At 49.1% G+C, this 15,092-nt stretch overlaps 1 protein-coding gene across 1 annotated transcript in view; it reads right to left on the bottom strand.

Annotated features, from left to right (window-relative positions):
- Positions 1 to 14,407, bottom strand: part of CACNA1E (calcium voltage-gated channel subunit alpha1 E) — a 536,284-nt gene extending 521,877 nt beyond the window's left edge. Inside the window, exon 1 of the mRNA XM_019624043.1 lies at positions 14,286 to 14,407. The gene's annotated coding sequence lies outside the window, so the exon portion shown is untranslated. The remainder of the gene's footprint in view (positions 1 to 14,285) is intronic.
- Positions 14,408 to 15,092: the final 685 nt, after the last annotated feature.

Below are 15,092 nucleotides of genomic sequence, written 5' to 3'. Positions count from 1 at the left end.
GCCACTCACGGAGGTCAGGCGGGCTGCAGAGCACTGTGTGCCTGTCCAGGGCCCTCAGGAGCTACCGGCAGTTTTACTGTTCTAGGTTGGCTGCCCAGAGTGGCCAAGCTAAGGACTGACTTCCAATGTGATCAAATAAGGCAGGCCCTGTGTCTGCCAGGAAAACAGCTGCCCGCCTCCTCCTCTTCACACCAGCCCTGCCTCACCCCTGCAAACCACAGGCAACCATTAAGGTCATCATGGCTTTTCTCTCAAGTGCCTCTCAAGTGCCTGCCCGCCTCACCCCAGGCAGTGCCACACCTTCCCCTGGAGCATTGGAACACAGCTGGAGAGTTAGACACTGGCAGAGGTTCCTGAAACCCTGCAAGTGCCAACTGTGGGGTATTTTTAGCCCGGATCCCTTTGGAAAGGCAGCTCATGCATTCCTACTCTGTCAGCACTGCCTTCCTCCCTGGTCCCAGGAGGAGCGGGTGTTGCCTTGGTAACCCACAGTGTGGACTGCTGCTTTTGGGACACCAGTAACCCACCCACAGGTATTGGGCAGAGGGATTCAGGGTGCCCTCACCTTTGGACGCCAGCCTCCTTTCCCTGTGCAGATGTGCCAGGTAATGGGACCTGGGCAGATGTCACAGTGGTGTCCACAGGCGACCCTGAGACTTTGGGCTTTCAGAGATGTCTAAGCCACCATTAAAACAACATCCCATGCCTGCTTCAGCTCAGATCGTTAAATTTTCATGAAGTCTCTGCTTGCTGAAGGTGGATTCCTCAGCCTGTTGTTGGGATTAATTATTGATGTGAGGGGATTCTGAAGGGAAGCAGGGGTCAGACAGGGGGAGGTCCTGACTGCTGCTTCCTTCTTGCTCTGCTTTTTGAAGACTTTTATACTTTTTCCTTGAAAGGGGCTAAGGGCAAGGAGCCAAGTGTTGCTCTGAGGCCCAGGGTTTCTGGATGGTGGCACTTGCCCCTTCCTTTACTGCGTCTTCACTTTTCGTTAGGTACCTGGTAAGATTTGGCCCTAAATCTCTAGCTTATTCCCCTGACTAGCATCATACCTCTGGACGGTAATGAACTTGGAGTGATGCAGTCGGGCTGTTAACATGTAGCACAGACAGGAGTGCACTACCGCTGTGCATTTCCTGAACCCAGAACAAACGGGAATGAATTCTGCTGGAGCTAAGCAACCGCAGGTTCGAATGTAAACTTAGCTGTTCGACCACCTGAGGAAGAAATCATCACCATCCCCATTCAATTAGTTACATCTCGTGTGTGAGGCTGGTTACCTGGGGGCCCGAGAACATAAAATGCATGCACAGAACTAATCACAGGGTCTTCAGTAATCGCACTGACTCTCTCTTATTCTTCCACAATGAAAATGGCCCTCTTAGATTTTTTTCTCATGGTTAATACCTGCTTATTATAAAAAATGTTTAACAATACAGGAATGTACTGGGGGGGGGATGTCAGGTTCGCCTGTCACCCAGATAGAACCTCTGCCTGCTTTTGATGACCAGTTTGCACAGTCACACTTCTTACATATACATGCATGCAATTTTGCATAGGTGGAATTGCGTTATGCACGCTGCAGTTTTCTTTTTTGCCACAGGAAGTTTGTGAGTTTATCTCTGTTTCCTCCCTACCAGGTACCCATTGTTAATAGCCTCTCATATCAGACAGGCTCAGCTTTGAGCAAGTCCCCATGCTCACATCTGCCTTGAGGGGATCCTCTCTTACTCCTAGGAACCATCTCACCGCACTCCCACTGCAGTGGCCAAACACTATTTCATTCCCTCAACATTCCAGGGAAAGTGTCCTGTAAAACCCTCAGACACTTCTTCACAAGAAACAATCTGACAGCTTCTTATCCCCCGTCAAGATAAAAACTAAGGCATTGAAGTGACCCACACGGTCCTGCACAATCCACCCCTCGCTCTGTGTCATCCCCAACCCGTCTTCCTTTGTACCTTCTGCTCCGGCCCTCCTGGCCTCGCCTGCCCCAGGGCCATTGCACCTGCCATTCCCTCTGCCTGATCCACCCTCTCTCTAGATATCCACAAGGCTCATTGCCTTACCTCCTTCAGATCTTTGTTTCAGCATCACCTTCTAAGTGAGGTCTTTACTTGCCACTCCTAGTAAAACTGTACAGCCTTTTTTCCCAATGTCCCTTTCCCATCCCTGTTTCCCTGCAGACACTTATCTCCAGCCGACATGCCACATATTTTACTTTTTTATGATCTGTGTCACACCACCAGGAGGGAAGCTCGGTGAGGGCAGGATTATTGATTCTGTTTGTGCACTGCAGTATCTCCACTTCTCAGACAGCGCCTGCCACAGGTAAGTAAGTGCTCGTCAAGTATTTGTTGAGTGGGTGAATTGTGCACCCTTCAGGGTTAAGCAGGGGACCCAGATAATCAACAAGTGCTTGCTCAGTAGTTGCAAGTTCCTTCGGCAGTTCCACTTTCAAGGTCAAATGGCTCCATGAGCCTTGCTGTTCACGAGAGCAGGCACGTGACTTTTTATTCCTACCCTGTGCTCTCTGCTCATCAGATTCCAGAAGCAACACATCACTCCTCTCCAGCTGAGTTAATAGTCCAGATAGTCCATGTGGGCTCCACACAGAATCTGGGGAGATCGCTGCCTCTGAGTACTTGGAAGAGTCCCTTCATCAAGCCCCCCGCCTCCCCGCTCTCATGCCCGTCTGTGGGCGTGGCTTCAGCGGCTTTCTGGGAAGGCCAGCCAACCTTTCAACTCAGCCTCGGCTGTGAGTTGCAGGCTAGTGGGCCGCAGGCTACTGGGCCCAATGATGGGCATCCCAGACACTTGACCAACACTGCAGCTCACTGCACCCCCTCCTGTTCTAGGGCACTGGAGCCTCCTTCCTAGGGTACTGGGAGGTGACTGCAGGTATCTTAAGCCTGTGCTTGGTTTGTCTGTCTTATGTTTTGGTTTGTGTCTTCCCTTTACCACTGATGATTATTATGTAATATGGACTGTCTTTTAAAAGCTTATTACTTGGATGATAGCTATAAGGCAACAAATGTATGAACATTCAACTTCTTTTGAACTGTAATCTGTTCCACGTATAACCTGTGGAAAGTGGCAGGATGGGGTGCAGCTGGGGAGACAGTTGATCAAGGTCTCCCCCACCCCTGGTTGGAGACCTTCTGACATCTGGCCAGAGAGTCTGTCCATGGACAGACTCACACATACAAAGACAAAGAAAGATACACACACACACACACACACGCACGCACTCATGCATGCATCCACAGCATTCACAACCCAGATGGCAGGAGCCTGAGTGCCAAGCTCTCTCTGGCAAAAGGCCATCTGTCTCCACTCCCCATCACACCCAGGATCAGAAGCACACAAGACTAGAAATTTCTAAAAGCCGTCCTTGGCCTTGCTGTTGCAACACTCTCTAGAAGCTAATGCATATTCCAGCTGCCACCAGGGCCAGTCCAACCCATTCTTCTCAACGCTCTCCCCCTCTACTGACTCCCTTGAGAAGTAAGGGCCAGCCCCCCCTTCCAGAGCCTTCTACCCTCTTCTTCCAGTGAAAGGCAGCCCAGACTTGTCAATAGAAAGCTCAGCGAGGGAAGAAGACTAGACCACCCCACCGTGCCCAAATCCATGCCAGCTGACAGGCAGACGGCTCCCTCCGTCACAGGAGGGGGGTGGCCACAGTCGACGTCTGCTCCTTAGTCACTTCAGCATCGGGAAGATTATCTTCTCCCAAGATGCAGCACGATTACATTTTTTAAAGCTAAACTATTACTGATTTAGAAGACATGTGAAGGTGGGCACTTTAGTATAAAATCTGTAGTTCTACCAGTTGTAGCATTTTTTTTTCAATGTAATCATGTTTCTTACAACTACATAGAGTAATATGAATTCCAGGCTAGACATGATACATAAAATAGCTCATTTAATACTCACAAGCAGTCTGCAGGTACATATTATGATGCCATTTTATATGGGTGAGTGAATGGATGTTCAGAGAGGTTAGATGCTAACAGCTGCTAAGTGGTACCCCATAACTATTTACATAGCATTGATCATGGATGGATGGATGGATGGATGGATGGATAGGTGGATGGATGGATGGATGGATGGATGGATGGATGGATGGATAGATGGATAGGTGGATGGATGGATGGATGGATGGATGGATGGATGGATGGATGGATGGATGGGCCGATGAATGGATAGGCAGATGGATGGGTAGATAGATAGTGGATAGATGAAGAGAAGAAGAAAAAGCAACTAAACCATAGAACTTACCAGTTAGCTAAACTAATGAAATAGTGAGGCTATTTAGAGGAATGAACTAGACTGATTCATAACTAGCATTTCAGCAGTCAAGAAAAAGACAGGGGAGGCAGGACGGTGAGGGACTATTATTAGAAGCTGTGCTCTGCAGCCAGACCGCCTAGGTTCAAATCTCAGACCCACCATTTATTCGCTGGATAGCCTTGGGCAAGTTATTTAACCTCTCTGTGCCTCCGTTTCCTCATCTGTACATTGGGGATATTATAAGGTTGTTGTGAGAATTAAATGAGTTACATAAAATAATAGGTAAAGCATTTAGAATTTTGCCTAGCACCCAGGAAGAGCTCCACAGATGCTGCTATTGTTATCCTCATTTTGTAGGAGGAAACTAAAGCCCAGGGTGGAAGATGATGTTTATTCTGCAATTACTCCAATTATGCTACTTTCGATATTGATTATTGGCAATGCTTTCATTCATTCTCATTTGGGCCAACCCTAGCCAACTGATGTTCAATTGTGGTGAGGATCTAGATTTTAAATAAGATCTAGATTTTTCAACTACAGTGGTCCCACCTCACCTGCAATTTATCTTTCCACAGTATCAGTTACCCGTGGTCTACTGCAGTCCGAAAATATTAAATAGAAAATTCCAGAAATAAGTCAGTCATAAGTTTTAAATGGTGTGCTGTTCTCAGTAGCATGATGAATTTTTGTGCCACCCCACTTCGTCCACCTGGGATGTCAATTATCCAGCATCTCCACGCTGTCGACACTCCCCATTCATTAGTCACTTAGTAGCTGTCTTGCTTATCAAACCGACTGTCAGAGTATCACAGTGCTTGTATTCAGGTAACCCTTATTTTACTTAATAATGGCCCAAAAGAGCAAGAGTAATGATGCTGGCAATTCAAATATGCCAAAGAGGGGCCATAAGTGCTTCCTTTAAATGAAAAGGTGTGTGTGTGTAGGTAAAAGCATAGTACACATAGGGTTTGGTACTTGCCGAGGTTTCAGATATCCACTGAGGTCTTGGGACATATCCCCTGTGTATAAGTGGGGACTACTGTATTGCTCTTTAGGTGACTTTTAAAAGGTGACGAAACAATGTGGAGACCTTGCTCATCAGAAACCAACACACGTTTGTGCCATTTGTTATTACAGGCATTCGGAGAAACTCCACAGTGATTGGAAAAAAAAAAAAAGGTGGATTTGCACTGTTTTTAAATGGTTATAAATATTTGTTGGGTGAATGAATATTACTCACGACTCCTTATCCAAAACCATGATAAATTCCTCTCAGAATGCAAGGTGCTTATTTCTTCTGAAGAAATTCCTAAAACATGTCTGAAATCCCGTATCAGAAAACCTTGGCGCTAGATGCACTTCAGAATTTAGAGTTTTCAAATTTTTGAGCTATTAGAGTGCAGATACTTTATGCTGTGTAATTCCTCCTGGAGTTCGGGGCTAGCGCCTCCTGATTAAACAGCCTAACAGTTCTGCAGAGAACCGTGTATGTACGTGAACTGAATGTTTATGCTAAGTGGGGTTTCTAAAGACTATAAACAGGTGGGCCCGCCGAGTGGTGCATTGTTTAAGAGTTGGCTTGGGACGCCAGCTCTGAGCAGTGGGGCTCTGGTTCGGATCCTACATGAGGGCCAGTGACACTGCGCCCTCTACAGTAAGATGGTGAACAACAGCTCGGCCTGGAGCTGGGCTGCCATGAGTCACTGGCGATGACATAGGCTGTACTGGGGCTGCAGTGGGCTTCCGTAAGCTACGGTGAGCGGCCAGCAGCCAGCGTGAGCTGCTAAAAGCCTCCGTGAGTGGCCATCCAGTGGCCAGTGACCAATCTGCCTCACCCAGGAAGAGTGCAATGATAATACCAACATGGGCCAGTGAAGCAACGTCCTCCACAACTAGACTGAAGAACAAAAGAACAGCTTGTCTGTTCCCATTCTCCCGATTCCCCAATGCTGTTCCCCTCCCCCATTTCCCCAATAAAATCTTAAAAAAAAAAAAAAAGACTATAAGCAGGCCAGCTTCAGCTCAGGTCAGGCCTTGCCATCAAATTAGTTTCTTGAAAACCAATAGAAAAGCTTTGGGCTTTGAGAGTTTTCTGGATGTCAGAACAGACTGCAGACCTGTAGTGAGTAATGAGCTGTGTTCCCCTCACCCAGGCTTCTGTGAAGAGCTTGGTTTGTGTCTCACCAGCGTTCACCCAGGTGGAGCATGCACCACTTGGGCACTGTTCTAAGCTGGTTCAGCTGAGCTGTCTCCCTTGTTTCTCTTGGTCATGCATCAGTGAGGGTGGAGATGGTATTTAACCTTGAGCATCTGAGATCGGCTGATAAAGGCTTCCAGCCAAGCGGGTATTACCAATCTTTTTTATCTTCTTCCCTCACTTTCTACTTTTTGGTTCCTGTCTTTTAATAATAGTGTTCGATATTATTTTCTCTGTGTTCTTCATTGAAACTAGTAGGGAAAGGAGGTGTCCCAACATTTTTTTAAATTATGAACCTTCATCTCATACTTTTCACACCATGGACATTAAATGTCTTGTGAGGTTTGGGGGGGGGGTGCAGCAGAGTCATCTTCTAATAACAATAACTACCAACACTTATGCAGGACTCACCATGACAATTTCTAGTCAACAGAATCCTACTGAGATTAAAGCATGGACAAAGGAAATGGGACGTTCACTCCACAACCTCATGCAGATAGTTTGAGAAGGTTAAATTTGGGGTCTCTCTATTCAATTTTGCAAATACTGGTTATCCTTTGGTGTTCCCAATCCATCGATCCAATTTGACTCCACACTGGTTGAGGGAGCACCAACCACGTGAGACGCACAGTGCAGGATGCCAGAGCCATTACTTTGGAGCTGGGGACCATGGAGCAGATGGAGAAAGCAAAGGAGGGCAATCCAGACCAAAAAGTTGCATGGTGTGTTTGGAGAACACAGAGGGTCTGGCCACACTAGAGCTGAGCTCACAGGCAGAAAATGAAAATCAAGGGACTGCCTCCTGAACTGTTCCAAATGCCAACATGAGGGATAAACACCTCACCCTATGGGCCCTTGGGACCCCGTGGAGGCCATGGGACACTAGAGGACACTCCAGATCTGTCTGTCCTATTCATGGCTATCCATATCCCCAGTATCTGGAACAGTACCTGGCACATAGCTGGGACTTGGTGTGCATTTATTTCAGAAAGGAATGAAAGAATGAACACGAGTACATTTACAATGGAACATACTTGAACGCAGAGGATGGGGGGAAAGAGGAGACAGGAGGCCTTGTTAGGAATTCACGGTAAGAGTCCAGGTGTGACTGACAGGGAAATCAGTGGTGATGGGCGTGGAGAGGCGAGGACACAGTCAATCAACCGTGATGGCAGACTTGTCGACCAATGGAATATAGTCTCCAGAGGGCAAGAGGCCTCGAAGACACCTGGGCAATGGTCCTGGTGAAGAAGGCAGAAGAGGGAGAGGGCTCTTCCCAGTGGGCTGTTGGGGCAAAGAAACCTTCTGGGCTTGGAGATGCGAGCTACTCCAGGGCCACCCTGAGGAGTGGCATTTGCATGCTCCACTGACCAGCTGTGTGGGAGCAGCCACAGCTGGTGAGCAAAAGCACACGGTGGCCAAAGTGAGAATGTAGTTACCACAGCCTCCTGCATATGTCCGTCTCCCCATTATTGTCTTCCCTGCTCACCATGCTGTCTAGCCCCTCACCTCGGGGATATACCCCTGGAGACAGAGGGGCAGCTACAAAGCAGGAGGGGAGACAGCTACAGGCTTATGGGTCGCAGTGAGTAGTGCCAAGCTGGGCGACTGCGGGAACCAGCAAGGTATCAGGCAATGGGGAGGGCCTATCTCACACCAATGAAGTTCATGGGAGACTTTCCAGCCCCATCAGAGTCTGGGCGGACAGGCTGATGATCGATTCGTGCTTCCTGGGGAGAAGGCCAGCATGCCTCCTTTTCCCATGTATAGACATGATTTTTTAGGTTTGGGGTGGCGACATCATTACCTTGGCATTCCCTCCACCCTGTTTCAGAAACTTGGAGAGAGCTGGGGAGGAGCCAGGGCGCCTCCTGGAAGGGACTCCTCATGGCTGTGTCCAGCCCCCACCCCCCACCAGCCTCCAAGTCTAGGGGCCTGGACAAGGGCCTCCAGGTGGCCCAAGGGAGACACTCAGGGTGGTCCTTCTGACAACCAGCCTTCAGATGGCACATGGTACCTAGACTGTGGAAAGCTGAACTCTGACCCAGAAGATTTCTACTGGCTCCTCCAGAAAGAGCCACACAGGGCTATCAGCAGGTCAGCTCTCCCCAGGCTGAGAGAGAAAGCCCAGGTAGAGAAGTGGGTAACTCACCCGAAGTCTCAGAAACAGCCACAGAGCCCAGCGGTGGACCCCAGGGAAGGGCCCTCTGTAGGAGTAGTTGCTATTCATAGAATATCCCCCACCACATGGTCTCTCACAGGGCCATCCTTAGGGCTGGTAAGGCACCCATTTATTGAGCACTTACTATGTGCCTGGCCCTGTACTGGACACTGGGGACACAAAAATGAATGTGATATGGTCTCTGCTTTTCAGGAATTCATGGTTCACGGGAGAAACAGACATGAAACCAAATAATTAGAATGAGAGAGGCAGTTCTAAGAATTCAATGAGATAGGTGGAGACAACAGTAAGTCATTTAATCCTCACTCCAACACTTTGAGGGAGGTATTGTTAGCCCATTTGACAGATGAGAAAACTGACGCTACGATGGTTAAACCACTTGCCCTTCGTGTTTCTCTTCCCAACTCCTCATTCAGTGACATCCCACTGGTAACCTGAAATCCACCAACAGATGGACTACAGAATTGGTGAACATTACAAATCAGATGACAGCCTGGATTCAAACTTCAGTCTGAAACCAGAGACTTTTTCCAGTCTCACCCAGAATCTGGTCTGGTTGGAAGCCTCCTCTTCTGAAAAGCCTGCCTCCCCCGGTACAATCACGCCAGCCCATCCTGGACAAGGCCGAGGAAGACAATGGGCGTGATCTGCCTTCCAAGTCACAAAGGGCTGTGCACATAAATGAACTCACCACCCATCCCTAGCTCTGAGCTAGCACCTTAGCTGACACATTGAACATGCCAGTGGACCTGGGGATGGGGCAGATGGAGTGGGGCGTGGAGAAAGAGAGCTAAAGAGGGAGAGCGGTGCTTCTTTCTCTAGAACACTAGGACCGTCACTTGCATGATCAATTAATCTCTGTCTCCCCCACTGGCTCCACAAGGGCAAGGACTGTGGCTCGTTTTGCTGACCATCGTAGCCCAATTTCCAAGTACCATGCCTGCAAACAGCAAGTCCCACATCAATATTTGTTGAGTGAGTGAATGAATGAATGAATGAATGAATGAGTGAGGGAATGAGTGAGTAAATAAAGCAGGAGGGCATCAAAGTTAAACTGTACAGAGTTGCCAAGCCCAGGCCTGCCTCCCTCGCAGCACGTCTTCCTGACACCCTCCCATCCTATAAGGGAGGAGAGGGGCTGATGGCCAGCCCTGAGGGAAACTGCGGGACCCTGACTGCCTGAGTGGAATCCGCTTCTGCCACTTACTATCAGGGTAAGCTGTGCCTCCGTGTCCTCAACTGTCATGAGTTTCTTGTGCAGACTAAATGCGTTAAGGCTTGTAAAGTGTCTGCACATAGTAAGTGCTGTGTGTTTGTTAAATAGATAAGGACCCCTTCCCACAAATCACTCCATAAGTGTGCAGAGATATTTTCTCCTCCTGCCTTCCAATGCAATTTTCCAGCCCCTTCCACTCCAGAGAAGATCCCTGGAAAAAGATGTTCTAGCATCCTCCTCATCCCGGCATCCCAATCCACCCAGCCACAGACCCACCGTGGTCTCTCTTTAAATGACCCTGAGCCTTTTTAAGCCCCGCTGGACCCCATAACCCAGGAGTGGCCCCCCAAGCTTCCGGAAGGCACTGCCATTCCTTCGCTTCCTCTTCCCAGCGCTCCCAGGAGCCCTGCCTCTGGCTAGGGGTCGAGGATGGCTGAAGGCAGAAGGCGCCGTCTGGGACCACAGCGGAGACCCGAGCCTGCACATCGCGGGCGGCTGCGCCACCTGGTGGCGACCTACGGAATCGGCAGTGGAGGCGGCCTGCGGGCCCTGGAGGTTCAGAGGAGGCCCGGGCTGCCTGCGGCCTCTGCAGGGACAAAGGAGAGAAGGCTAAAGTAAAGGGAAGGTTGGTGGATAGAGAGAACGTCACCAAAAGGACAGGTAGGCGCTATGCCACAGGGAGTAATTAATTCAGTCAGGAAAGCAGTGATCCCTGGGCAGGGCTGTCCACTGGGGCCCTTTTCTCCCTGTGGGCTGCACATCACCACCGCCCCCCCCCAAAGGCCTCTCCTCCCATTGGAGAATATTTGGCTGGGGGCTGAGGCTCCCGTCCCCTAATATCTCTGGATTCCCTGTGCCAAGCATATTACACCCTACTGCCCTGGCCTAGTGAGGAGACAAAGACAGAGGCCTCTGCAGACCTGCGTCCAGGAGCAGCGTGGCCTCCCTGTCTGTGGGGTCTGGAGAAGAGGACCCAGCAAAGGCCAGATTCCAGGCCCAGCTCTGCCCTGGCTCTGGGTCCTTGTAGCCTGTGCCTGGGTTTCCCCACCTGAGAAAGAAGACGATAAAAATAAACGCCTACCCAACTTCCCTCGTGGAGGAGGTGTGAGACTCAAAGGAGATAATGCTGAGGAAAGCATTTGGAAGAACAAAAACAATCACTATTCAAAGTTTCTGAAGTGTAATTTGGAAGAACAAAACCATCACTATTCAGAGTTTCTCATCCGTAGCGGCTTTAGTAGACAGGCAAACACAAATACACATACTTAATGAGTAAGACCCTTGAGTCCTGATTATTAAAAACAACTCGAACAAGAGATTTTTTTTTCTTTGGAGGGGAAAGAAAAGAATATGCACTTGAAATCCAAAAATAGAAAGTTCCGTATGGGAAATTCCTACAATCAAGGTCTTAAGAATTTTATTACAAGAACTTAGAAGGCAGCTCACTCTTTCGGAAACCAGTGGAATAGACAGTATGATCCCCAAAACATTTGGAGGATGAAGAAGCCAAAACAGTTATCTAGGAGTCTACTTGGAACCACTTCAAAGGTAAGAGTCCCAGAATCATGGGCCCTTATCTTGGCCTATGACACCCGCTGGCCACCGCGGGCATCATTCAGTTTGCACGAACACCTCCACTAGCCTACCTGCAGAGGCGTATCCTTGGGACAAAGACAAATGCACCTGCTGGACCTGCTGTGAAATGGCTAAGGAGCAATCAGACTGGGGAAGGGACAGACTTACCACTGTGGACCGCTCAGCCCGGCCACGTGACTTAAGTCAGTCCTCTTCTTCGTAGGTGATTCCCAACTGCCAGCTGACCTATCAACCATGCAGGTTTGAACTGCTCGGGTCAATTGAAAAACACCCGTTTGTATAGGTGGATCTGCACAGTTCAAACCCGAGTTGTTCAAGGTCGGCTGTATAAATAAACCCGTGTTCATTTTACTAATAACTTACTGCCTAAGTCCAATCCTTTGTAATGAGCACTAGTTGTCTTTGTCCTGTCAATTTCTCACCTAGTTGTTTGTCTAAAAAGCAATGAAAAGGCGCCTGGTTTGATCATTTCTTTGAGCCTCATTTTATGCTCTGAGCATCGGGTGGCGATGCTCCCATGCGCGCTTATTAAATTGGTCTTTCTCCTGTTGAACTAGTTTTGCGTCAGTTTTATTGTTGTATTATTAGTCCAGCCATAAGACCTAAAGCAGGATAGAGGGGACAAATCCCCCTCCCCAACAGCCCCGTCCACTGCCCAGAAGCACTGTGACACCATCTCACTGCGCTGGAAGCTCAGAAATATAGTCTTTCCACATGTCGAGGGGAAAATAAAATCAGTTCAGTGAATACATAGTATTTTTTCTGCTACCTACCCCTGAAGCGGAGGCTACTCTAGGAGGAAATGTGATTTTCTCTAGGACATTCTCTTAGAAAATTAGCCCACAGCAACACTCCACATGTTGCCTCTCAAATCCTATAGAAAATGTCTCGCCACCAGGGCAGTAGATGTGGGAGAAAGAAGGTGGTCAGAGCTGCGCCTGGCTCTCAGTTTTGTTACCTACTCCTACAGCCTGGCCTCACGGGGTCAGCTTCCTTCTCTGCAATGTGGAAGTGGTAACACCAGGTGGTCACCACCAATCGGACACAACACACACAGAGGGCGACCACGAGTGGAGTTTCCTCCAGCCCTCCTCCTCCACTCACACCACGCCATCCTCTCCAGGCTAATGTCCCTCCAGGCCAACAAAGTAAGAGAAGAATCAGAGCTGGGGGGGGTGGGGGGAGTGTTCTGGGTTCCTTTCCAACCAGGCTGACTTGGCCACAACAATTGGATAGAGGGTGGAGGTAAGATGGTCTGTGAATATAAAAAACGCAAAAATCTGGAAACCTAAACCCCTCTGGGCCCCAACCAATGCCAGTTTGATTTTTTTCATTCCTGGACCCCACCCCCAATGCACCCCCACACTTTATGTCCTGACCCAGGAGGCCTGTGGAGACTGAGAGCCAAACAATGTGGGTGGGGAGTCGGCTCTCTCATCAGCTCCTCCAGACATTGGAGCCCTATCCTGAAACAAGAGGCTTTGCACTAACCGCTAGTTCCTAAACAAACCAAAGTCAGGACTCGGGCTTTCTACCTCATTCTCCCACTCACCCAGCTCCTCCTCAGACACCTTGCTTCAAAACAATGACTTGGGAAACAAAAGGCAACACCCACCTCACTTGCCCTCCTAATGCCCCAGCAGTCACCTCCACAGGCAGGAAGCAGAAGCCATTGTTCTCCAAGTAACAGGACCTGCTCCAGCTGCACATATCTGGGGCTTGGATGACACTAGCCAGCAGCCGGGGTGTGCACGTTGCTAGGAGAACCTGAACCTGAGGTTAAATTTGCAACCTGTCTTCACAGCCACAGCTTTTTCTCAACTGCAAATAGACACACATTCAACAGCAGAACTCACAGCACTGGGCCCCGCCAAGAAATCCCCAGCTCACCCAGCTCAAATAAGATTATTGTGCCTCTCTTTTTTACCCCTTGCTCTTTTTGGGGGGGTTTTTTGTTTTCGTTTTTGTTTTTTGCCCTGTCTTGATTTTCAAACTGAGCCAACAACCACACAAATAAACAAGAATTAGGAAGAACTATCCATTGGACAAGGCTGACTGAGCACCTCCTATGGCCAGGCACTGTTCTAGGCCGCGGGGACACAGCCATGGCAGAGCCAGGCCAGGCCCTGTCCTATGGAGTCTGTGTAGCTGTCAGGTTCTCCAGGCAAACAGAACCAGTGGAGATACATATGTGGGAATGTGTATGTGTACATGTGTATGTATATGTAAATACATATGTGTATGTATTTATTTCAAGGAATTGGCTCCTGTGATTGTAGGAGCTGGCAAATGTGAAACCTGTAGGGCAGGCTGGCAGGCTGAAGACTCAGGCAGGAGTCAAGGCTGCAGTCTTGAGGCAGTTTCTTCTTCCAGGGGGCAACTTCAGTTTTGCAGGTAAGGCCTTTCAACTGATTAGGTGAGGCCCACCTAAGCTATCCTGAGTAACCTCCTTTACTGAAAGTCAACTGATTGTAGATGTTTCCCACATCTACAAAATACCTTCCCCCCCAAAAAAAGGAACAAAAACAAAACAAAACAAATACCTTCACAGCAGCACCAGGTTAGTGTTTGATTGAATAACAGGGTGCTAGAGCCTAGCCAAGCTAACACAGAAATGAAGCATGACAGATATGTATTTGTGCGGGGAGTGATGTAAGTAAGTGTCATGGGGATGAAGAAAGCAGGGGGAAGGGCGGCCCTGGCAGGGGGACAACAGGACACCCCTCCCCCCCCTCCCCCTGTGTGAAATCCAGCCTATCATTCAATACAAACCTGAATGAAACATAAATAAATGAACATACCTGGGCCCTGGCTCAAAAGCACAACAAAATTCCTCACTTCGTGACACCTCTGCTGACTCAGGACCCTGCTGCATATAAGCCAGACAGGAGACGTGGCGTTTGTATGACTCTCAGTAGTCCTTGACACAGCCATAGTGAGCCTTCCCGTCTGTCCACGCTGCACACAGCGGTCCCTGTTGCAACAGGCTTCCAGCTTCTGCGTTTGCTCCCGCCCCTTCACTCCTCTGCCCGCCCACCTCTCCGGGTTCCCAGGGCGCCCAGGCCCACAGGCCCGCCCTGGCAGCCTCAGGCCTCTTCTCCGCTGCCTCTCTCCTGCAGCCCCTCTGCCAGCAGCTCAGGCTGCTGACCTCGCGCAGGTCCCCAGCACTCCTGACACTCCTGCCCCAGGGTCTTGCCCTTTCTGCTGCCGGCCTGGATGCTTTCCTCTCAGCCATCCCCTTGCTCTCTCCCTCACATCCCGCCCAGAAGGGACAGCTGTGTCTCCCTTATAAAATAGCACCTTCCTGTCACTCTCTGTCCCCTTAGCCTGTCTTCTTCGTCTTCACAGCACCTACCTTAAATATACCGGGGGTGCCAAAAACATGTATGCAAGTGGACACGTTGGTCAATGTCACTCAAACAGCAGTTTGCTGTAATCAGAAGTGTCTGGACACTGATAGTAACCACTTTGAGCACCTCTTGTCATTGCAGAAGTCACACGTGACTTGTATTCATCTTTTGCTATCAGTATATATTGAGTATTACAATTTTAATACAGTTTTCCTTTCTTAAAATGTGCGTACATCTTTTTGGCCACCCTCTGTATAT

Source organism: Hipposideros armiger, unplaced genomic scaffold (assembly GCF_001890085.2).
Source record: "Hipposideros armiger isolate ML-2016 unplaced genomic scaffold, ASM189008v1 scaffold_573, whole genome shotgun sequence".
In the NCBI taxonomy this organism is placed as follows: Eukaryota; Metazoa; Chordata; class Mammalia; order Chiroptera; family Hipposideridae; genus Hipposideros; species Hipposideros armiger.
Note: the sequence above shows the minus strand (reverse complement) of the source record. Positions and strands in the feature narration are given on the sequence as shown.